This window comes from Paroedura picta, chromosome 1, assembly GCF_049243985.1.
Source record: "Paroedura picta isolate Pp20150507F chromosome 1, Ppicta_v3.0, whole genome shotgun sequence".
NCBI lineage: Eukaryota > Metazoa > Chordata > Lepidosauria > Squamata > Gekkonidae > Paroedura > Paroedura picta.
This window is the reverse complement of record NC_135369.1, coordinates 182747958-182773417: the sequence shown is the minus strand read 5'-3', so window position 1 is coordinate 182773417 and position 25460 is coordinate 182747958.

The window sequence follows — 25460 nt, the reverse complement described above, 5'->3', positions numbered from 1 at the left end:
GCAAAACTGATTTTGCTCTGCATGGTTAACTTTCTCTTCAGTGCTTTAAGCATCTTTTAAGCATTGTTTCGGAAACATGCTTTTCACTGATTCATTTCTCTCCTGCCTGCTTCAGATGCGCTATTAGTCATGCAGAAAAGCTCCTTGGTTATGCAGATTACTGACTGCATTAGAGAACAAACCATGTCACTGGCAAAACTACAGGGGGCAGGGCTATGAATTGTTCCATGCAGAAAGCATTGCAGCATAGTTTTTCAACAGACTATATTCAATGCAGAACAACAATTGCAGTATAATAAAGGTCTAAACTGGTTGTTTTTTAAATTGTTTTATTTGGCTCCGGGCAAAATACCTCCTGTTCTTGTGACTAAGCTTGCCCTACCTTCCCCCCCTCCCACCCTAGGGTTGAGCGCCTAATGAATTCTACCACCCGAAGCAGCACAAAGAAATCCCATTGAAATACTGCACCAATTACCAGCAGTGTGTGTGTGTGTGTGTGTTGTCCTAACCCTGGTATTCCTTGGAAGTCTCCCATCCAAATACTAACCAGGGCGAACTCTCTTTAGCTTCTAAGATCAGCATTACCCCAAAAAGAACAAGTTCACTGCTTTGGAGTACCATTAGATTTGTGCTTAATCGGGCATCTCCTCTACAGCATATGGTACTTTTGCCTGGACTTGGTTGTTGCGTCAGTTGCGGTCTTTCCTCAACAAGTTTGATCTTGTCCTGTTGTCCATGCTCCAGTCACACATATATTGGACTACTGCAATGTGTTCTACATGGGGCTGCCCTGAAAACTGTTCAGAATTTCCTTCAGTTCAGGCAGAATGTTGCCACGAAGAGCTGATCAGGGGGTAATTAATGCCTTATTGAGAATATAAGAGAAGCCATGTTGGGTCAGGCCAATAGCCCATCCAGTTCGGCACTCTCTGGCCAAAACCCAGGGGATATCAGGAGGTCCACCAGCAGGGGCACAACTCCAGAAACCCTCCAACTGTTGCCCCACCCCAGGATCACTGCCCCAGATAGAATGTTCCACCTACATCTTATGTCTGACGGACCCCTCGTGAAGCTGTCGTACTTGTAGCTGCCCCCACTTTCTGCAGCAGTGAATATTAAAGAAAATGATCATTAGAGGCATTCTGAAGGAAGGGGCTCCAATCTTTGTATTAACCATTGCATGTCACTGAAATTGTCCCAATCTCGTCAGATCTTGGAAGCTAGGCAGGGTGAGCTCTGGGAGGCAACCTCTGTATATCTCTTGCCTTGAAAACCCTATGGAGTCACTACAAGTCAGCTATGATCTGAAAGCAAAAGTCACGGAAAGTAGTGCTTCTCAAAGTTAAGGATTTTTAAAATTGTTTCAGATGTTTTTATTTGTGTTCCTCTTTTATTCTTCTCTTTGCGTTGGTGATCCTGGATCATGACAGATGAAACCAGGGAACGAAAACTTGAAAGCTTGAAGTAGTTGGGCTAGCTATTTTTGAATGATTTCTTTAATTTAAGGAGGATGGGTTTCGAATACAAATGATTGTGCAGCTAGAAAAGCATCGCTCACATTCCCTGGCCCTGCAATTGCTCATGAAATGAAATTTCACAAAGACTTCTTCTGTGACCAAGGTGGCAACAAGGTGGCTTGGAGGAGGTGGTTGTGTGGCATTGCATGCCTTCACGGCTAGAAGCCCTGGGGAAATCATGACCCACAGGATGCTCCATAGATCATTTGCCCTTTCCTTGGGGCCTTGTTGCTACTTAGCAACACAATGATGGACATAATTGGCTCATGCTAAGAGAAGTCACCATAAAATTAACGAACGACAGCAATTCACCCATCTGCCACTTGTTCCTTGCTGATTTATTAATAACCATTACCCCAAAATGGCATGGATTATAATTCCATTTCTCTTCGTAACCTCAAAAAAGGGTGCCCATATTAGGCTTCAAAAAGTGATCTCATACTCGCTGGAGGAGATAGACATTATGGGACTTTAAATGTGTCAGTAGCCAAATGGCCATAAAACCCAACCGTTCTCGATAACTTAAAATGCCTGCTTCTGTTTCAAAATCAGAGTCCCTAGTGCTCCCAAGCACTGCGGAGAAACTAATAAAATGACAGCCCCACTAATAACCCCATTCTAAGGGCACAAAATAGAAACCTTCCATAGACAATGTAACACTCCTGAGATTACCAGTCGAAAGATATAGCAGATGAAATCAAAGTCACTCAGCTTGTGACATGTGGAGGAGGAGGAGGAAATCCAATCCAGCTCTCCAGGGTTGAATCTGCATGGAGCTTTTATTCCAATCCCAGGTCGATTCAATCTACACTGAATGCGATTTCCATTTTGATTTGGGGCGATTTAAATTTTTCATTTACAACAAGCATGATTGATCCAGAGTGACCCTACCTTTCCCCCGTAATATTCTGGAGTGGATATAACCCTTGATATTTGAAAAATCAGCATGAGTAAAGGTGCAGCTCTCTGCTTTTCCCCAAACTAACTTGCTGCCTCCAGCATCCAATGCTGTAGAAAACCCCTGATTGGCTAGGGCGTCAGTTCAAGGGCTTCCTCGTTCCCAGGTTGCAAGGCTTCCCTTAAAGGGGAAACCCTAACTTCTCTGAGCAGAAGTTCCAGAAGCCTTAACTTCTCTCAGCAGAGATTTGCCTCTTGTTTTCCCCCCTCCTCTGCTGTCCCCAATCCTCTCCTCCCTCCCATTCAAGAAAGGAAAGGTAGATGCTCCTGCTGTGCTTGGATCCCTCCCTCTTTCTGAGCTTCCCTAACAACATGCAGAATGCTTTTCTGTTTCAATGGGGGGGGATAGAGGAAGACCTGAGTTCAAATTGATCTGAATTCAGCAGGATCCACAACTGAATAAACAAAGTAAGTGCTGATTCAGCCCAAGTTAGAATCCAACAATCTAAACCACTATACTATGCTGGCAAAGTAAGAAGAAATGTTTTTATACCCTGCTTTTCACTGCCAAAGGGAGTCTCACTTACAATCCCTTCCCTTCATCTCCCCACAACAGACACCCTGTGATGCAGGTGGGGTTGAAAGAGCTCTGAGAGAACTGGGTCTGGCCCAAGGTCACCCATGTGGCTGCATGTGGAATCAATCCTAGTTCTCCAGATTAGAGACTACTGCTCTTAACTATTACACTATGTTGGTTTTTAAACCACTAGACGACCATGTAGTTCTATAGAAGAGTACAAATAACAACTAAATGCAAAATATGGTAACGTTTCAATTACAGCTCTATCACAAGGCCAAGGTCTCAGAAGGCAACTAATACTCTTGCAGCATCCTGAGTATTCTGAAAGTGGGAAAGCATTTACTCTAGCCAAGAAAAAAGCTGATGAAAAATTGGGACTGTTAGATTAGTAAAATAACTCAGGATACATGAAAGAGGGCTCAAAAGCCTTCCAAAAGGGGGGAACAATGTCTCCATGCATCCATCTTAATAACCTCCTGATCTAATCTGTATTTATACAATCACTCTCTCAAGTTAAATCACCGGAATTTCCATCTTCCCAAATCAAATGTTCATCAACCACCGAAGTTATTATATGTGGATGATGTTGTGTGATTACCTTGTAGGAGAGTGTTTTTTGTGGGGGCATCCTGGACATGGAATTGGGGTCACTGTGGGTGGGCAGGTAATTGTGAATTTCCTGGATTCTGCAGGGAGTTGGACTGGATGACCCTGGAGATCCCTTCCAATTCTAAGATTCTATGGGGGATCCATTCCTAGGGTCACTGCAAATGGCAAAATACACAATCCAGTACCAAAATAATTACATTACACTGTAATGATCATGATTATGTTGTGGGGGAGATGGCATCCAGTGATCCACCCATGGACCACTAACAAGTAGAATCCCAGACCAGGAATCTATGAATGTTGGGGATCTACTGTATCCTCAGGGAAGGAAACTTTTAGCTGACCAGACAGCTGATGTAGGCATCAAAGTCTATGGGTCTTCTTTCCAAAAACTGGCATCTACAGCCTCCTTTAGTAAGCGTGCAGTAACCTTTAGGGTGAATCCTCCAACTCTCCAAGGAAAGTTTAAATTTTAATTCATACTATGAAATGCACATTAATGTTTACAGGATCAACACTCATGGCAAGTATTCTTTCAACCATATCTGAGAGAACTGTGACTGGCCCATGGCTATCCAGTTGGCTGCAGGTGGAGAAGGAGTGGGGAATCAAGCCTAGCCCTCCAGATTAGAGACTGTCACTCTCAACCACAATGCCATGATGGCTCTCGCCATTCAGAGACTGGCATTCAACCAAAGAGCCCGCAGTGGTTTTTGGATAAACTATGGCTGGTAGTTAATGGAAGAAAACAAATTGTCATTATTAGTGCAGTCCCAGATTTAAATAAAACCACCACAAACATGCCTTTGTCTCTGTGGGCAAAATGAGAGGGACCCCAACCTCAGCCTTTTGACTTTCCAACTTAAACATCCCTTACTGACACACCCAAGACTAAAGTAGGAAGGGCTAAGAGGCAGGCACTCAAGCCAGTAGGCAGGGCTAAGAGGCAGGCACTCAAGAATGTTAATTTAGTCATCCCTACAGCAAACCTACATGGAGAGCAATCCCATATTGTTCAATCTACAATGGGGGTGGGGATGCCATTAGGTTGCAGACAATGTATGGTGACCCCATATGGTTTTCAAGGCAAAAAATCTTCAGAGGTAGATTGTCATTGCCCACCCCTGTGTAGCCCACCTCTGTGTAGCAGCCCCATATTTCTTGCGTGGTCAAGGCCTAACCAAAGTCAGCCCTCCTTAGCATCTGATATTTGATGAGAACAGGCTGGCCTGGGCCACCTAGGTCAAAGCAGAGGTTGTTTGTCATTGTGTGTCTCTGTGTGGCATCCCTGGAGCTTCCTGGTGGTTTCCCATCCAAGGACCAAGGCCACCCAGCTTAACTTCTGAGATCTGATGGGATAAGGCTAGCCAGGGCCATCCAGGTCACAGAAGGCATCTGACAACCAGCCTTCAGGGGCTTAATTCCTCCCTCAGGAGGTTTTGGAGAGTCTTTGAGGTGGGCTGGTCTGCAGCAGAAGAGTCCACTCCAAGACCATCAACAGCCTAACGACCAAGGATGGGAATTTTGACCCTCAAGAGCTTCTCCTTTGGAAATCTTGGTGGTCTCTAAAGTTCTACTGGGGTTCAATCTGGACGTTTTGGGGAGAACTCCAAACTTCCATAAAAACCTCCCTCTGTAAAGCTACACATGAGCTGGCTTGAAAAATGAAGCTGTTCATGGCTGGTACATTCAGTAAAAGATCTAAGCCCTTATTTTCATGTGTAATATTTCCGCTAATACTGTATCGCTGTCTAATTAGGATATTCATTAAAAGTAAGTAAAGTTAATTTAAAGGGAAATTTCCAACAGTGTTCCATTAGATTTCCCAGCAAATTAACACTTTAAATCTCTAATGGATGTCTTCAAAAGAAAGTGTTATTAACAAAATATGTGATAATTAACATAATTAAAGCAGCTGAAGGTGTAGAGTTTTTTGGGGGGAAAGGATAATGCTGCCTGCGATGTTTTAAGAACATGCAAAAAGCAGTGAAATAAAAATCCCACCGCAGGGTTTTTTTGTAAACCTTTGTAAATATTATAGAGAATTCCTTAAAGACCCTTGTGAAGCCGGAATCAGTAAGTCACAAAACTAAATCAGTTGGGTAGGAGGGGATACTTCTATGCTATGCTAAGTTCCCTAAATGAGAAGGACATTTTTATACATATCCTAACACTTCACATGCTAGAATGCTGCTCAAAAATCAGATACTGCAATTGTTCATTTCCTCACACATGGCATCATTCAGGTTCTCCTTGCTGGTATATTTTCAATTCTAGGGATGCCAAATTCCCAGTGGGGCAGGGCAGTCTCCTGGAATCATAATTAATCTGCAGACTACATAGATATTTGCAGTAGCTTGTGCAAAACGGATCTAGGAGTCTTAGTAGACCATACATTGAACATGAATCAGCAGTGTGACTCAGTGGCTAAAAAGGCAAATGGGATTTGGGGATGTATCAAACGGAGTATTGTGTCCAGATCATGGGAGGTGATGGTACCACTTTATATTGCTCTGGTTAGACCTCACTTGGAGTACTGTGTTCAGTTTTGGGTACCGCAGTTGAAGAGGGATGTAGACAAACTGGAGTGTGTCCAGAGGAGGACAACAAAGATTTTGAGGGGTTTGGAGACCAAAACGTATGAGGAAAGGTTGGGTGAGCTTGGTCTCTTTAGCCTGGAGAGGAGATGACTGAGTGGGGATCTGATAACCATCTTCAAGTATTTAAAAGGCTGCCATATAGAGGATGGAGCAGAGTTGTTCTCTCTTGCCCTGAAGTGACGGACCAGAACCAATGGGATGAAATTAATTCAAAAGAAATTCCATCTAAACATCTGGAAGAAGTTCCTGACAGTTAGAGCAGTTTCTCAGTAGAACAGGATTCTTCGGGAGGTGGTGGGTTCACCATCTTTAGAAATTTTTGAACAGAGGCTTGATAGCCATCTGAAGGATAGGCTGATTCTGCGAAGGTTTAAGGGGGTGGCAGGTTACAGGGGATAAGCGATAGGGATGTTAGTGTCCTGCATAGTGCAGGGGATTGGACCAGATGACCCAAGAGGTCCTTTCCAACTCTATTATTCTATGATTATATTATCATTTCCCTGGAGAGAATGGATGCTTTGGAGCGTGGACATGTACCGCAGTGGGCCTTGTACCCCCACTGAGGTCCCTGCTCCCCCCCAGTCTTCATCCCCAAATCTCCAGAACTTTCCAATTTGGATTTGGCAAACCTATCCATCCTCCACCTGAAGCCAGGAAGAGACCTGGCAACCTTATGTGATTCATCAAAAGTCATATGGTTATAGCCATCTCTACCTTGTTCAAGTGGGGAAGGCACTGGCAAACCACCCCGTATTGAGTCTGCCATGAAAACACTAGAGGGCGTCACCCCAAGGGTCAGACATGACCCGGCGCTTGCACAGGGGATACCTTTACCTTTACTTTACCTTGTTCAAGAGCTTGTGATCAACGTGCTTCAGAATTCTGACTTCCTTTCTTGAGACTTTATTTATGCTCATTCTTTGGCACTTTTTACATATTTTCAATACTTATGACATCACAATTTCCAGCGTTTAAATCTCATTCAATTGCACTTGGTGGTATATTATAATTAACAGTGATAGCCTGTATTTCCAGGAAATATATAAAATGATTTCACCCTCTCAGGTTTTACACTAATAAATTACTGAAGTGTGACTAGACCCAGAGAGATGAGTGGTAGGTCTAGGTTTCATCTGGCCCAGGGCCCTGAAGGTATTATCATTAGAAACCTATATGCAGTAGTGGCTCATTTGGTTATTTTGTCCTTTACTGTTTTATTGATTGATCTTATTACAATAAAGTCACTTATCCAAGCTCCCCCCCCCCCCCAATTCTAATTCATTCTCAGGGGCTTACACTTCGGCTTATGTACATGGGTGGGTCTACAACACTGGTTATCAACCTTCCTAATGCTGTGACCCTTTAATACAGTTCCTCATGTTGTGGTGACCCCCAACCATAACATTATGCAAGGGTTCTTTCACAGAAATCAAACTGAAACTGACCGATGGCATGAAGATCTATTGTTCATGATTGTATATAAATTGGTTTTTCCTGGGGTTTCTCAGTTCAGTTCTGCCTTTTGTCCTACTATGATGATCTCGCTCTTTTCCACTGCTCCAGACAGACGAACGTTCCATCTCGATCTACCCTACAAGGCTGTTGTGTGGATGGCACCCCCCCCCCGGTCAAGCTGCTTGCCCTGCCGCAACCCCAAAGGGGTCCCAATCCCCAGGTTGAGAACCACTGGTCTACAAATTCACCTGAAATCAGACAAATATTCTAATCATTACTGAACGTCAGAAATATCTGTAGCCGAGTTTTTAATTTACCGTATTTGCCGGCGTATAAGACGACTGGGCGTATAAGACGACCCCCCAACATTTCCACTCAAAATATAGAGTTTGTTATATACCTGGCCTGCCCCTGCATCTCCCTGTGACCGGCACTAGTGCGCATGTGCGAGCTCTGCGTAGACAAGGGGCGGGCCAGAGCGCCGCTGCTTCCCGCCGAGCAGAACGGGCCAGTGACGCCGAAAAGGCTGGCACCCCTGTCTCGCTGCTGATGCTCACCGCAGCCACGCTGATGACCCGCTGCGGCTGCGCTGGATACCGCGCGATACTGGATGGTATGTAGAATGAGGTGGGCAGGCATTGGGAGGCCACTATGGGCAGCTATGTCTATCCCAACTGAAGTGCACCCGGCGTATAGGATGACCCCACCCAACTTGGAGGCATGTTTTTCGGGGGGGGGGGGGGAGTCGTCTTATACGCCAGCAAATACGGTATTTGTTTGTTTGTTAGTTGGTTTATTTCTCTGCATGAAATCAAGGAACGTGCATAGGAATGAAGAGACCAGTCCAAAAGCAAATGTGGGGGGGGGGATTACTCCCCTAAGGAACCTCTTTTTACTGCTGCAACATGAGCCTGAAGGCACTGAGGAAGACAGCACTCAGAGCACTGGAGCTCAGGAACAGAGTTCAAGCCCTTGGAGAGCAGATGGAAGTAGCAACAAGGGCAGAGAATGAACCAAAACAAAATCAAAGATAGAATGAAGAGGGCATGGGGACAGGAGGAAATGACATTCAGGGGAAGAGGAAAGTGTTGGTCAGCAGAGACTCTCATCTGAGAGGCATGGAATGGCATGTGGCAAGGCCTGATCCCTAATCTGAGAGGTGTGTTGCTTGCAAAGATTAAAGCTATTACATACTGGATACCAAAACTAATCAAACATCTGGATCATTGCCCATTTGGGATGGTCCATGCGGAAACAAACGACAAGGCTGTGAACACAACTGCACATATTAAGGCTGACTTTGAAGATCATAGCTGGCAGCTGAAATGAATGGGGGCACAAGTGCTGGCTTTTGGGGGGGAGGCATCATCTCTGCATGGAAATGGGCTCGTGACTGCGTGCAGGTAGCTGCAAATTTCCTGCCTTCTCTAGGGAGCGGGTCTAGATGACCCTGGAGACCCCTTCCAACTCTATGATTCTATGATTCTATCATGTAAGCTTTGACTCTCAGAATCTTACACCCTGAAACCCATTTGTCTCTATGACAGGGTTTCCCAATCAAGTTACCATCAAGACCCCACAATGGTACTATGGCACTGGGGGTTTCAAAATGGCACCTGGGGAGAGCCCTCCCACCCTGTGCTTGCTGTTTCTAGCTACAAGCAAATAGGTTTTTAAAGTTTTTTCTTAAGAAAACTCTTCCTTTATTGGAGCAGGTTGACAGCCTCCCTCCTGGAGTATCCAATGATGGGCCTGGAGGAGGTGGGAAGGGGAGGGGCCCTGGCCATTAAAACCTTTGCCAAGACTCCTCTTTCTTCCAAGAGGCATGGCAGGGAGGTTTGGCTTGGTGACATCACTTCCTATGGAGCCTGAAAACTAATTCAGCTGTCCCTCCCTGGTCAAAAGGTTGAAAAGGCATCCCTCAGGTGCTACTGGTGTTGAATCCCACGGTTTTACTGTTAACCAATGTTGCTACCCTCTGAAACCGCTGACCCCCACCCCAAGCTGCACTTGAGAGAGCACACCAAAAAGGGGGCAATATTCTGTCCTACAAGCTCCACTCTACTCATGGTTAGTTGGATCCAACTATGAGTAGTTGAGCACAAGTTCAAGATTCCTTTGATTTGGCCTATTTAGCCCCCATAAACTTCACAGAAAACATCTCCATGCAGCATCCCTTCTGCAACTTCCCAACTCTCACTCCTCAGATCAGTCTGTCTCTGAAGCCCAAAGTTTTCAGACTATTTCCAGTTGTGCCGTCCTCTTAAGATATTTAATTAATTTGCAACTCCCCCCTCCCCCCCCCCAAAAAAAACCCTTACCGAATCATCCTCCATCTGATCCCAGAGTACCGAATACATCCCTCACTCTCTTAGAAGCCGGAGAGCTTACCATATTTAACAAGAAGCATCTCTGACAGTAATTGGAGAGTCTTATCAAGGTACATAAATGAGAGTGTACTCTAGCGGCCGCATCCATCCCGGCAAACACTAACATCAGAGAGCAAATTTTAACACGGCGCCTCGGCGGAGATGAGTTTTCGATAAACAAACAAGCTGAAGGAAGCCTGGCTTTTGTCGTGCCCGATTCCCAGAGAAGAAAAATGAATATTCTGTTTCATATACTCCGTAACAGCTGCACCGGCCTCCTTCTTTGCCCCTAAGCCCCTTCTCTTCCTCGTCGCACGCGGAAGAAAGAAACAATCACGCCCGTGCTGGCAACGGGAGCTCTCCCTCTCCTTCAGCGCCAGCACTTAATGCAAATTGCTCCTGTCATCGAATGCCCAGTGCTGCTTCAGAGGAGCAAGTGACGGCAAACCTCTTCTGGCTCGGTACAGAACAGAGACTACCCTACCTCTCATTATGAAATCATTCGGATGAAACGGTCCGGGTCATTAAAATCCTCTTCAGGCAGGACGCTTGACAGGGAGGCTGAAACACTGCGAGATTAGCCACGAATTCAAGAGTCCCAGATTCTTCATTGGAAAGCGTGCTTCTTCCTACATATATCTTTGGAAGTGCTTAAGATCAGTCAGAATGCCCTTTCAAACGGTCTCAACCTCCCTTTTCCATGGGGCACATCTTAAATGTTCTTCAAAAGACTGGTCATAATTAAATAATATTTAGAAGAAAAAGAAGAATTGGGTCTTGTATACTGCTTTTCTCTACCCAGAGCAGTCTCAAAGCGGCTTACAATCCCCTTCCCTTTCCTCTCCCCTGTGAGGGAGGTGAGGCTGAGAGAGCCCTGATATAACTGAAGAAGAATTGGTTCTTATATGCCACTTTTCTCTACCTGAAGGAGTCTCAAAGTGGCTTACATTCGCCTTCCCTTTCCTCTCCCCACAACAGACACCCTGTGAGGGAGGTGAGGCTGAGAAAGCCCTGAGATTACTGAAGAAGAAGAAGAGTTGGTTCTTATATGCCACTTTTCTCTACCCGAAGGAGTCACAAAGCGGCTTACAGTCGCCTTCCCTTTCCTCTCCCAACAAAAGACACCCTGTGAGGGAGGTGAGGCTGAGGGAGCCCTGATATAACTGAAGAAGAATTGGTTCTTATATGCCACTTTTCTCTACCTGAAGGAGTCTCAAAGTGGCTTACATTCGCCTTCCCTTTCCTCTCCCCACAACAGACACCCTGTGAGGGAGGTGAGGCTGAGAAAGCCCTGAGATTACTGAAGAAGAAGAAGAGTTGGTTCTTATATGCCACTTTTCTCTACCCGAAGGAGTCACAAAGTGGCTTACATTCGCCTTCCCTTTCCTCTCCCCACAACAGACACCCTGTGAGGGAGGCGAGGCTGAGAGAGCCCTGATATTACTGCTCGGTCAGAACAGCTTGATCAGTGCTGTGGCCCAAGATCACCCAGCTGCCTGCTTGTGGAGGAGAAGCGGGGAATCAAACCCAGCTAGCCAGATTAGAAGTCCGCACTCCTAACCACTACACCAAGCAGGCTCATTCCAGCAATAGAAATAATAATTTGTGAAATAATATGCAATTATTAAAGGCCAGAACAGGAGCCACTTTTAGATGCTTTTTAAATTCTCAGTAACAGACATGAATCAAGGCACTTTAACACAACCCATGACAAGTACTGTGAGATCAAATAGGAATGAAAGCATCGATGACCGAGGACAAGCAGCTTCTGAACCCTGCGCCAATGAAAAACGGAATTCCTTGCCATGCGGGCCACAAAGAGGCCACTCAAAGTAATGTCCTAGCTAAGCCCAGTGGGAGAGGTCAGAGTCCTTGCACATGTTGGTTGGGCTACGGAAGACAAAGCATTCCTGCCCTGTGTGTTCACCTAGTGGCATCCAGGCTATGCACAGCATAAGTTCGGGCCAATCAAAGACAGAATTCCTGGGAACGAGGGCCACAAAGAGGCACGTAAAAGATTCTATTTTATACCCTGCTTTACTCTGCCTGGAGGAGTCTAAAAGAAAAAAGCAAAAAAAAGGGAGGGAGGAGAAGAAAACTGGAACTGAAAACCCGACTAATAACAGTTAAGACCAACAAAGGTTGGATGTCTGTATTCTTGTTAAAATGATATCACTTTTATTGTGCACAATTAAAAAAAAAACAGCTTTAGGAATTAAAAACATACATCTGGCCCAGTGTGCTATACGCTATGTGAACTGACAGACGGACACATTTCGGCCCTTACAGGGCCTTCTTCAAAGGTGTGGTTTTAACACACACCTGTTCTTGTTGTTGTTAGGTGCGAAGTCGTGTCTGACCCATTGCGACCCCCTGGACAACGATCCTCCAGGCCTTCCTGTCCTCTACCATTCCCCGGAGTCCATTTAAGTTTGCACCTACTGCTTCAGTGACTCCATCCAGCCACCTCATTCTCTGTCGTCCCCTTCTTCTTTTGCCCTCGATTGCTCCCAGCATTAGGCTCTTCTCCAGGGAGTCCTTCTGAGGAAGAGGGATCAGATGTCTCTGTGTGAGAGGAAATTGCTAGTTGAGGATCTTAGTTATTTATATATTTACTAGTAAAAAAGCCCATTGTATCCTGAATACAATGGGCGCTAGGAGGCTGGGGAAGAGTAAAAGATCACTTACTTGTTGCGGCGTCTTCTTGCTGGCATCCATCTTCTGCAGAGAGGCTTGAGCGGCGATGGAGGCGGCAGCGGCTTGAGCGGCGGGCGAGAGAGGGCGGCCAGGTCCACCCGCAGAGGCCCACCCGCCCCCGAAGCTCCCCAAGGCCTTCTCTCACCCGCCGGAGCGCCGCGAAGCCGCTCCGGCGGGCGAGAGAAGGCGGCCAGGTCCACCCACCGAGGCCCACCCGCCCCCGAAGCTCCCCAAAGCCTTCTCTCGCCCGCCGGAGCGGCCTCGCGGCGTCGTAGACGCCACGAAGCTGCTCCGGCGGCCGGGAGAAGGCGGCGCGGCGGACCGCTCACCTGTGCCTGTGCGGGTGAAGCAGGGAATGGGAAGCCGCGCTTCGCGCGGCTCCCCATTGCCTTCTTCAGGCGGGATGGACACTTGGAGGGGCCAATCAGGAGCCGCGAAGCTCCGAGTTTTTATCCCAGACCGGTCCCGCCCTAACTCCTCCCCACTACCCCTTACTCCTTTATACAGTCCATGGCGCCCGTGGCGCCACGGGCTGTTTACAGATTTGTCTATTTTATTACATTGGTATATCGCCCTCCCCTGAAGCGCAGGGTGGTTCACACCTTCCATGGCAGCCTTCCTTTTATTTAGAAATAGTCACAAAATGGTATTGGAAAATGTCATCAAGGCACAGCCAATTTATGGTGATCCCATAGAACGGGGGGGGGGGGTGTGATAGAAAATTAGCTGGCACAGTGTGGCCACCCCCCACCATAATGTTTTCAAGACAAGGAAGATGAAGAGAGGTGACTTGATGTTGGAATTGCAATCGCAAGTGATTTGTTGAAGTCAGCTTTGAAGAGCTGTTGTTAAGCCGTTTAAGCAGCTGAGCTGTACCTGTGTGCTCACTAGTGGTCAATGCTGGGAATTGCACCCATGAGCAGTGGGAAGACCCCAGCATGTGCTCTGGGGATACCTTTGTTTAAGGTGGGCTTTCACCCACTTCCTCTTTCTTCAGGGAGAATAGATCAACGGGTGTGTTTCTGCTATGCATGACATGTAGTCTGCCTGCAGCCTAGTCACAAGAGGTTTGCAATGTGCTGCTTTGGTGACTACTCTTTAAGCTTTTGTACTCTGCTTCAGTAAGGAGACTGAAGCAGATAAATATGAAACATGTTTGCAAATAATTTTTCCCACTAAAGTTTACTCTCTTTTAAACCTCAAAGCACTGTGAGCATGGGTCGGTGTCTCATCCGCAAAGGTAACTAATAACCACATACTTTCCAAATGTTCTATTACTCTGCAGCCCTATTTCTTTGGAGGGTCTCAGGACTGAGCCAACACATGCCATCGCCTGCCTCTGGATTTTCTTGGAGGTCTCGTATCCAAGTACTAACTAGGGCCTTCCAAGATCTGATGAGATGAAGCTAACCTGGACCAACCAGGTGAGGGTCTGGTTTCTAGTAGTTGTGCCCTTCATCATCAGACACAGAGGCTCAAAATGCAGAAATACTGTGCTTCAACTTTATTTCTTTGAGGGAGAGGGAGAGGGAGAGGGAGGGAGAGGGAGAGGGAGAGGGAGAGGGAGAGGGAGAGGGAGAGGGAGAGGGAGAGGGAGAGGGAGAGGGAGAGGGAGAGGGAGAGGGAGAGGGAGAGGGAGCAAGCTAGTTTGGAGGAGGAAAAAAGTCTTATTTTCCTAGGGCATTGATTTGGATGCTGTGCCACACGGCCCATGCATTTCACAAAAGGTGGCTGAACTTCAAATGTCTTTCACTCTTTGCATGGCAACTTTAGAATGAATCTGCGTCTATAAACATGCTGCTTTTGATTCCGCCAAGAGAATAGGGGAGAAAGAAAGAGAGAGAAAATTAAAAAGTAAACAGCTTAGCAGGACTATACTCCTAAACCAGGGATAATGAAGAACCCCCTGGAAGGATTTGTTCCATTCTTGGAGAATTTTTTTTCTCTTCTTCTTTGTATTTGATGGTGCTACTTGATTACTTTTATTAATGAAGGTCTTCTCTGAACATCAATAGAACGCCTCCTAGATCATTTGCTTGTCTCAATGGAGGTGTGTGTGAGACTGCTGGTAATGAAGCAGACATAGGCTATACAGTGGAAGACCGTTTCCGCACTGGGAACTTCACTGCCCCAGCTCTTGTGCATGAGTGCAAATCGGGGACGGATGAGGTGCACCAGGTCAAATGCTCCCCCATGTGGGTGCAGGATAAGGTGGGGCAACCCGCCATAACTAAAACTCCAGCCTGCTGCCTGGCATGAAACTTCCAGTGCATAAATGGTCGGAGCCCTGGCCTGGACAGCTGAGGATCTGCCAATCTTGTCTGATTTTGGAAGTTAAGCAGTGTTGGTTCTGGTCAGTTTTGGAAGGAGGTCACGGTTAGCTTGAAGTCTGAGGCAGTATCGAGATTCACAGCCTCTGATTGGTTCATGACTAGCTGACTTCCTGGTGGGGTCCAGTGGATTCAAATGGGTTAGCTGCACCCTGTTTGGTCAGCTTGTGGTGGGATCCTCTAGAGATGCAATAAGTTCAAACCTAGCGTGTCCAATCACAGCTCGCAGTTGTGGGTAGATCCATTGTTCTACTACTGTATATATTGTAGAGTTTTAGGGGGTGGGGTTTCCAGTGAAGGTTGGTGCTACTCGTATCATGTTCTAGCACCAATAAAGATCTGCAACGATTCCCGTGTCTCTGTGTTCCTGAACCTACAGACTTAACACTGGTGACGAAGGAGGGATTGCAACATCAGGCATGCTGCCCTAGTAAGTCATCTGTGCCAAGCTAGGCTACTAGCTCCATACAGTCACTTCCAGGTTAGACGTCTGTAACTCGCTGTACGTGGCCCTTCCCTTGTCTCTGACCCAGAAATTACAGTTGGTATCAAATGCAGCTGCAAGGGTCCTCACGAAATCATCTTACAGGGATCATGTCCAACCTGTGCTGAGGCAGCTGCATTGGTTGCCAATTATTTTTCGGATCAGGTTCAAGGTATTGGTTCTTACCTTTAAGGCTACCTGTGGCCTGTGCCCCACATATATGAGGGGCTGCTTGTCTCCTTCTGTCCCCCACAGGGCTCTTCGGTCTGTGGTAAGGTGACCAGATGTTAAGAATAGTAAAGCGGGACATGTCGCGGGCAGGGGGGGAGGTGCAGGTGGTGACGGGCATGTCCCTCTGTCCACCAGGATGAGTCCCGCCTGTCCCACCATTATTCAGTCACCATAGTCTATGGGTATGAATCTGCTGGTTATTCTCTGGCCCCAGGAGGCATGCCTAGTCTCAACCAGGGCCAGGGCTTTTTCAGTCCTGACCCTGACCTGGTGGAATGAGCTCCCGGGAAAGCTGAGGGCCCCGGTGGAGCTATCAATGTTCCACAGGGCCTGTAGGACAGAGCTCTTCCACCAGGCATTTGGTTGAGGCCGGGCCAGGAAGATCAGGTCCCTCCCTGTATAGGCCCCTGTATAATCCCTGTAGAGCCATTGACCCCGGTCAACTTGATATGGCTGCCTCTTCCAGGGACAATGGTGGACTCCTGGGTGACAAGTACAGTCTGGTGCCATTGGCTGTGATTGAGGTGGGGCCAGGAAACACATTAATTTGCTGTGAGGAATGTTTTGTGTTGTTTTATGCGGGGGTTATAATTTTCATTGTAATCAATAAGTATAAGCATAAATAAATGGGGGGAGGAGTGTTATGTATGCAGCCCTGCCAAGGACCGAGCTTGAAGTCTGAGGCAGGATTGAGATTCACAGCCTCTGATTGGCTCATGACTAGCTGCCTTCCCCGCAGGAGCCAGTGGATTCAAAACGGGTTAGCTGCAGCCTATTTGGTCAGCCCATAGTGGGAGCCTCTAGAGCAGGGGTAGTCAAACTGCGGCCCTCCAGATGTCCATGGACTACAATTCCCAGGAGCCCCTGCCAGCAAATGCTGGCAAGGTCTCCTGGGAATTATAGTCCATGGACATCTGGAGGGCCGCAGTTTGACTACCCCTGCTCTAGGGATCTAATCAGTTCAAACCTAGTGTGTCCAATCACCTGCAGCCACTGGTAGGTCTGTTGTTCTACTACTGTATATATTGTGGAGTGGGGGGAAGTTTTCCTGTGAAGTCCTGGTGTTGCTCGTATCATGCGTCTACACCAATGAAGAGCTTCAACAATTCCAGAGTCTGTGTGTTCCTGAACCCATGGGTTTAACAACCACCAAGGAACACCAAAGGAACTTTGGCCACCTCATGAGAAGGAAGGACTCCCTGGAGAAGAGCCTAATGCTGGGAACGATTGAGGGCAAAAGAAGAAGGGGACGACAGAGAATCAGTCGGTGCGTGCTTAAATGGACTCCGGGGAATAGTAGAGGACAGGAAGGCCTGGAGGATCATTGTCCATGGGGTTGCGATGGGTCGGACATGATTTCACAACTAACAACAACAACAACAACAAGGAACCCCAGTGTTGTGATGTAGCGGCAGGCAATGGCCAGCCACCTCTGAATGTTGTGTAGGCCTCAGGCATTCCCCTGAGACTGACCAACCCAATAACGTCTACAGGTCCCCCCTCAAACACCTCCTCCATGGCCTGCACCAGTCTGACATCTCTGGGAGTTCATCTAAGTTGTTGTTCCTGTTATATTATTGTTGATCAAAATCATTAATACTATGTTAATTTAAACCATTGTTGGATCATTGCTTTTTTTTAATTTTGGGGGGAGAATTGTACAAATGAGATACATCTGTTATGTCCTCGAGTTACAGATAATTCAGATACCCCCACCATTATAATGTTATTATCCAGATATATTTCTTCCTGGTCCTGTTATAAGGGGATTGTTCCAGGTCTAATCCTCTCTGATCTGGATGCAAATATTGTCCATTCTTCTTTTTCTTCTTTGAGGAAGGTGGCTAGAAGACCTTTTAATCCTCACGAATCACGGAGCTATTATGGTCTTATCTGATCAGTCTGCCTTCTTGTTCCTTCCTTGTCCTGGGAGATAGTCTCCAGTTGGATTATTGATGATGTTATTTATAACTAAGTTCTATGCTCAGGCCGTTGCATGTTTTATGTAAATTGCCCTAATCCATATGGGAAGGCAGCATAAAAATCTAATTGATTAATTAATTAATTAATTAATTAATTAATTAATTAAATGTCTCTTGCCTTGAAAAGCCCCACTCAGCTGCAACTTGAAGGGGGAAATCAAGCAAACACTGGAGAATCGATTCAGGCGGGCAGCCATGAAATGTGCACACACAGGAAAGCTTAGACCTCGAATGAAAGTTTGCGGGCCTTAAAAATGCCACTGAACTCAAACTTTGTTCAAACCCTGGAGAAGGATTTCTATTTGTGCTTCAATAGCAGGGTTTTCCGGTCTGCTGGGACAGACTGATTCTCCCACTGCTCCTGGAGATAGAGGCTCACTTCAACTTGGGGGTCAGTCATTCCCATGGAGTCTTCTTCATCTCTCTCCTGCTGGGCTGTCTTTCTTTTCCTCCCAATTAAATAGACTGTCATCTAGATTGGGGGTCATCAATCCCCGGTCCGTGGCCCGGTACCGGGCCGCGAAGGCCACAGTACCGGGCCGGCGGCGGCTGCGCCTGTCTACTCCCCCCCCCCCCCAGAGAGAAGATATCTAGAGACAGTTCTGGTTGGATCCTACAATAAACTAACATAGAAAGAAGAGACTTTTTACTTTACTGTTCTTTATTCGATATAAATTTTGTTAATATTGTTAGTAGCCTTGGAATAGGTTTTTTTCTCTTTTCTTTTTTTTTATTGTAGCATGAAGAGAAGACAACTAAGAGGTGATATGATAACCATCTTCAAATACTTGAGAAGCTGTTATATAGAAGACAGAGTTGTTTTCTGGTGCCCCGGAGGGGCAGACCAGAACCAGTGGGTTGAAATTAATTCAAAAGAATTTTTGGCTAAACATCTGGAAGAAGTTCATAACAGAGTGGCTCCTCAGTGGAACAGGCTTCCTTTGGAGGTGGTGGGTTCTCCTCCTTTGGAAATTTTAAAGCAGAGGCTAGATAGTCATCTGACAGAAGTGCTAGGGCCTTGTTTACTTATATTTCCTACTCACATATCTGAAGGAGATTTTCTTGTGCAACTCCAGGTACTCAGCAGTATTTGTTTCCCAGGAGACAGCAGGGAAATTGAAGTCACCCGTAATTCCAAGGTTCTGATTCCCAGATATTGTAGCAAGCTGCTCATGGAATGCAGCATCCTCATCCTCAGCCTGGTCAAGAAGTCTGTAGCAGATGCCAACAACTATACTCCTTCCCTCATCTTCGCCCAGATATTTTCCACCAGAGTGTCACTCTCCTCCTCTTGTATATCTTGACAGGCAAGCCCTCTCCTCACATATAGCACCACACCGCCTCCTCTTTGACCTTTTCTGTTGGGTTTATTTAACAACTCATATCCATCCACTGCTGCATTCCAGTAATTGGAATCATTCTACCAAGTTTCTCTAATGTCTTCTAAATCATCTCACTGTCTGTATGAGAATATTGAGCTCTTCTTTTTTATTGCCCATGCTTCAGGCATTGGTATACAGGCACCTGAAGCCTCTTGACCAAGGGCGGTCAAACTGCGGCCCTCCAGATGCCCATGGACTACAGTTCCCATGAGTCCCTGCCAGCGAAAGCTGGCGGGGGCTCATGGGAATTGTAGTCCATGGACATCTGGAGGGCCGCAGTTTGACTACCCCTGCTCTTGATCTTGGTTCCATTTGACCTAACCTTCCTAGGTGGGCCGTTGCTATTTGCTCTCCAACATGAAAATGCCTATATTGGATATCTCCTTCCTCTTGTGGCTTCAGTTTACAGCTCTCCTGAGGACTCTCCCCAGGTTTCTGCTAAACACATTTTTACCCAACTCGGACAAGTGAAGCCCATCCTGTGCTAGCAGGCCTTCTTCTAGAAAACCTATTCTGTGATACCAGAATCCAATCTCATCTGCTGACACCACCAACACAAGTTAGTGGTTCACTTCCATTATCTTCAGCTCCCAACTCGTTCCTCTTTCCCATGATCAAAGAGAGAATCGTTTTTGCTCACATTTGTTTCAGCTGCCTCCAAAGATCTTCATATTCAGACTTCATAAACACAATTGTGTTCAAGGCCTTGTCGTTTGTTCACATTTGGACCATCAGAATTGGGCACTGATCCATTTATTTGATTAGTTTTGGCTTCTGGTCCCTAATAGCTTTAATCTTTGCCCCAGCAGGCAACAAACCTTTTGGGCTAGGGGGTCAGGCCGTTCCATTCCCCTCAAATGACATTTCTTCTTGTCCCCATGCCCTCTTCACTCCATCTTTGAATTACTTTTGGTTCCTCCTCTGCCCTTGCTGCTGCTTCCGTCTCCTTTAAATCTGTTCTGGAACTCCAATGGTTCCAATTAGGGTTGGACTGTTTAGCGTCTGAAGCGGACGTTCATGCCCGAAGCAGCCAGTGCCGTGGCGCAGGGGGGAGGGGAGGCACGGGTGTCAGTGTGCCAGTGGGCACACATGTGCAGGCACAGAGCTCTGCACCTGCGTGTGTGCGCTGACCAGCACACCAGCACCCACACCTCCCCCCCACGCCATGGCTCTGGCTGTTGCGGGCATGAATGGCTGCTTCAGACGCTGAAGTGCCCAACCCTAGTTCTGATTGCTGCTTCACTCAATGTCTTCAGAAGATCCCGTATTCAGCTAGGTTGTGCCCATGTGGACAATGCTGTATAGAATCAATTACACACGTTTTCTTCCATTGTCCATTTTATTCTTCGATCCGAGCCAAATTTCTTAACTCAGTGCCGTGTAAAAGAGAACTGCATTCGGATGAACAAAAGACTCCATTTCTTTTGACATCCCAGAACCCTGATATAATTGAACCAGTTGCAAAGTTTTTATATCTTGCCATGAGAAATCGTGAATGTATTATGTCTTACTCTAAAGCATGATCTTTGCCTTTGTTCTCACTAGCAGTGGATCCTTTTGCACTTTCCCTTCTTATATTGTTCTTTTATATGCTATTAAAGGCTTGTTGTTGTTGTTGTTGTCTTCAGAAGAGGGAGACTTCATAGAGAAGTCAACCCTCCCATTTTCCTTTGGCCTCGTCTCTTCATTCCTATGCAGGTTTGCACAGCTCCCATCAATGAAATTCTCTCCATCCTTGATCTCATGCAGGGTTTTAATCCGGTCTACCAGGTTCCTAGTCTTCTCCTCTAAAAGTCCAGTCAATTTACACTTATGATAAGTATAGTCCAACTTGTCTTCAGGGAGGAAAACAAACATGGCACACTCCTTGCAGGTGACTGTATATGGGCATTGGGTATCCATTTTGGTCTTCCACAGATTCCTTCACTCTAGAATATTTAGGATAAAGTTGTTAGGTGATCCCCATACAAATTCCCCAGGCAAAAAGCCATAGTTGAGGAGGAGCCTTTAAGATCACAGGGTCACAGCCCAGTAAAGGGCAGGGCTGGTAATCCCTCTGTTGCATACCACCTCCAGCATACACTTCCTGAATCAGCCACACAAAAAAGCACTTAACTATACTTAACACAAAGCATACTCTATCAGGCTACAAAACCCACCCACACAACAGTTAGAGGCAACAATAAAAGAATGAAAACACCCTCACCTTGCCCACAACTCTCCACATGCTCCTTGCCTTCTCCACAGCTGCTCCATTGTTTATTTGCAATCGCCACCTATCCTGAGTAAGACATCAGATGGAACCAGCTACTAGATGGTTCAATTAGTATTTGCCCTATGCCAAGACTGGATGACCTATTTGCATGTCAGAACTGCTACAGACTTCCACCAGACCTCTTTCTGGCTTCGCCCTGCCCAGGCACAGTTCACCATCTTTTGGGTTAGATGAAGCTGTTTAATGCAGTGATGCAAGGGTCTCCAAAGTGCTGCCCATGAGCTCCATGGCTCCCACTGACCCTTTTCCTGGCACCCACCAGGTATTGGGTGGAGCGGGTGGAGATATTGGCCATTGGAGATGTGATAGGCTGTACAGATTTTTAAGAACATTGCCTTGGCAGCAGCTTCCACCACAAGATATAGATCTTCGTGGATTGGAAAGAATAAGAAATGTCTTGTGGTTATTGGAGAAACCATTCAATTGGAAGTACAGTGAGAGCTTTGGCCTGGATAGCATCATACATAGGGCAGTATAGAAAAGCATGATGTCTATACACCCTTGTTTACATGGGCAGTGTTTGCTGGTGCATGGAATTTTCCAGTGAACTTCTGGCCATCACAGCTGATGGTAGGATGTTAAACCTAGCAGGCATGAAGGTAGATAGAAGGGAAACTCCATATTCAGTCAAGCTCTTAAATGTGGTAATAGGTGGCTACATTAGGGGAGGTCCTTGGCCTCCTTGCCCTGTTTATTGCCCCCCCCCCGGGGAAATGCTTATCCACTATGTAAATCAGGATGATGGACTTGATGAAGTATTGGCCTAATCCAGAAAGGGTGTCCTTATGAGGCCAAGCTGGATCCAACATCTCAAACACAAAAGCCAAGAAAACAAAGTATTCAGTTTAAAATAGATAGATCCAATTATTGGTTCTTGAATGGAATTCCTTTAAACACTTGTAAAACTAATGCTCGTGCTAAGGAGGATCAATGCGTTGTTCCAAAACTAGCACACAGTTCTGCGAATGGCAACTGCAGATGAATGAGCCTGCATAACTCCAAATTTTTTTTTTCTTTATGAAAAAAAACATGTTGCTTTTTTCTGTTGAAAGGGATATTCATGGAGGCTTACAAAACTATTGCCAATGATAAATGAGGAGAACCATACTACAAGCAAAAGAACAGAAAACTCAGGATTAGACATCAGAGGCATAATAAAGGTAACAGCTGAACAGTAACTAAGAACCTCAACATTACTCCCTCAACAAATGCAACAACAGCAAATAAGACCTCAATATTAGTCGTTCAACAGATGCAGGAAGTAAAGTAAAACTTCAACAGTACTTGCTAAATATTTCTTGTGCAACACCTAAACAGTAAATAAAACCTCAATATTACTTATTCCACAGTGCAACACCTAAACAGTAAGTAAAATCTCAATATTACTTGCTCAACGGATACAAAAACTAAACAGTACGTTTGATATTACTGGATTGATATTACTTGTGCAGCAAGAAAACGGTAAATAAGGCTTCAATATTACTTGCTCAATAGGTGCAACAATTGAACCATAGTATTACTCACTCAACTACAGCTAAACAGTAAATAAAATCTCAATACTACTTGATCAATATTACTTGGGCAACAACTAAGCAGTAAATAAAACCTCTGAATTGCTCACTCCATAGTTAAATAAAACTATCTGAAGCAGGCATCAAAGCACTATAGTTGCAGCTAGATAAGCTCACCTGGAAAGGGATTTCCATATCTAGAAGATTTTCTTCTTTAAGCTCTTGTTGTTCTAGGTGTAAACTGCACGGAGCTTTTATTCCAACCCCAGATCGATTCAGTCCCTGCCCTCTACACAGAATGCGATTTCCGTTTGGATTTTGGGCGATTTACATTTTCCTTCTGCAGCAAGAAGGATTGATCCGGAGTGACCCTACCTTTATTGTGCGATATTTTAGAGTACTTTTAATCCTCAATATCCGGATTGGGAAAGAAAGCTCCATGGTAGAGAACCTCTGATAGGCTACACCTAGTCATGTGACCCGCTTGCCTTAAAGGAGAAGCCTCTAATTTCTCTCAACTTCTGTCGGTCCTGGATTTTTCCTCCCTCTTCTGCCGTTTTCGATCCTCTCCCTCACCCCCTCCAAGAAAAGAAAGAGGCTCCCTGCCTGGCTCCTTGAAGGGGGGGGGGTTCAAGAAAAGAAAGAAAGAGGCTTGGTTCCCCACACACACACACACACTTTCTGAACTACCCTAACCACGTGCAGAAGACTTTCCTGTTTCAATGGGGGGGGGGGAGAGGAAGACCCGAGTTCAAAGCGATCTGAATTCAACAGGATTGACAATGGAATAAAGAAAGTAAGTGCAGACTCTGCCCTAATCTCATAATGAAATGAGGGGCTGAGGTGCAGTGGAAGAGCATCTGCTTGGCATGCAGAAAGTTCAGTTCCTGGAACATGGAATTAAAAAGCTCAAGTAGAAAGTGATGTGAAAGATGTCTGCCTGTGATCCCAGAAATCTTCTGCCAGTCAGAGTAGACAAGACTGACCTTGATGGATCAAAGGTCTGACTCAGGAGAAAGCTGCTCCATGCGTTCATGAGATCAGAAGTAGCAGCTCCCTGAAAGAATTAATGACAGGAGAGGATGGAATTTCTCCCTCAAACCACTGTGAGGAAAGTCTTCACATTATGCTCCAGACTCAATTCTTCCTCTCATCGACCGTTTATGCACTGGGAAATTCACTGCCCCAGCTCCCATGCAGGAGTACAAATTGGGGGTGGATGACGTACACTGGGCCAAATGCTCCCCCATGTGGGTGCAGGAAGAGGTGGGACAATCTGCCACGACTAAAACTCCAGCCTGCAGCCCGGCATGAAACCTCCAGTGCGTAAACGGTCATCATCTGTCACTGGATCATCCCTGTCACTGGATCATCTGCTGCACCTTCATTGTCGACAAGGCTGGGCTTTCTTTTTGAAAATATCTTCCTACGCTTCCTATGAAAGCACCTCTGGCTCTTTGGGTCTGCTGGAGCTTGGTTTCTATATGACCCACCAAGGTGACAACAGAAGGCTTGCAAAAAGGTTAGATTCGAGAGCCAGCAACGCTCCAGTCATTATTATTCAAATATTCTTCTGTAGAACTCAAATGGTTGCCAAGGTATGGTAATTCACAGCAATTTCATTTAATTACAGTCAGTTGTTGCTCCATCCTTTCCAGCTCCTATTATCCTATTCTGCATTATCTTGTATACACCCACACATTCACACACAAAAATATATTTGGATCCATTTTGTTACTGGAAACGCACTTACACACGTGTGTCCTGTGACACGTGTATATTCAGCGATGGGGAACAAGTTTAGCGAGAGGTCGGTAATCTAGCATAAATCAATGGTCCCCAACCTTTTTATCACCGGGGACCACTCAATGCCGGGGACCACTCAATGCCTTTTACTGAGGCCCGTGTGAGGGGGGGGGTAGTTTACTCCTCTACTCTCAACCACTGCCCTAACGCTCTCTGATCACTATGGTAATGTTTAAACATCCCTTCAAAATAAGATACAGACATGCCACAACAATGAAGTGTGTTGTAAAGGGCTGGGGGGGGGGGTGAAGTAAAGGGCCGGAGGGGGGGAGAAGGCGTCCTTCGGGGCCCACCTCCAATTAGTCGAAGGACCACATGTGGTCCCGGGCCCACAGGTTGGGGATCGCTAGCATAAATGGATCATTTGCCAAGGTTTATGAGGTCATTGTGCCCTCAAGAACTCAAGGCAGGCAATAGGTACATATAGTAAAAATAATAACGATCTTTATTAGAAAGAAAATAATAAAAGCATAAATATATCGAACACACATGGCAAGCAGTCATATAGAGAAGAATCAGAGTGGGAAGAGAGGGTTCCGTATAATTACCGCTCCTGTAGAGTAGAGAGTCAGAGATCAGCGACATGAGCCAGCGTGAAGGGAGGCTTCAATGGATCCTGAGTTGGAATGTACTCTGAGTTGTTATGTACAGCCACTAATTATATTTGTTTTTGGGGAGGGGGCTATGTGTTATGGCCTAGGTGAGCGCATGATGGAATTTTCCATGGAGTATGGT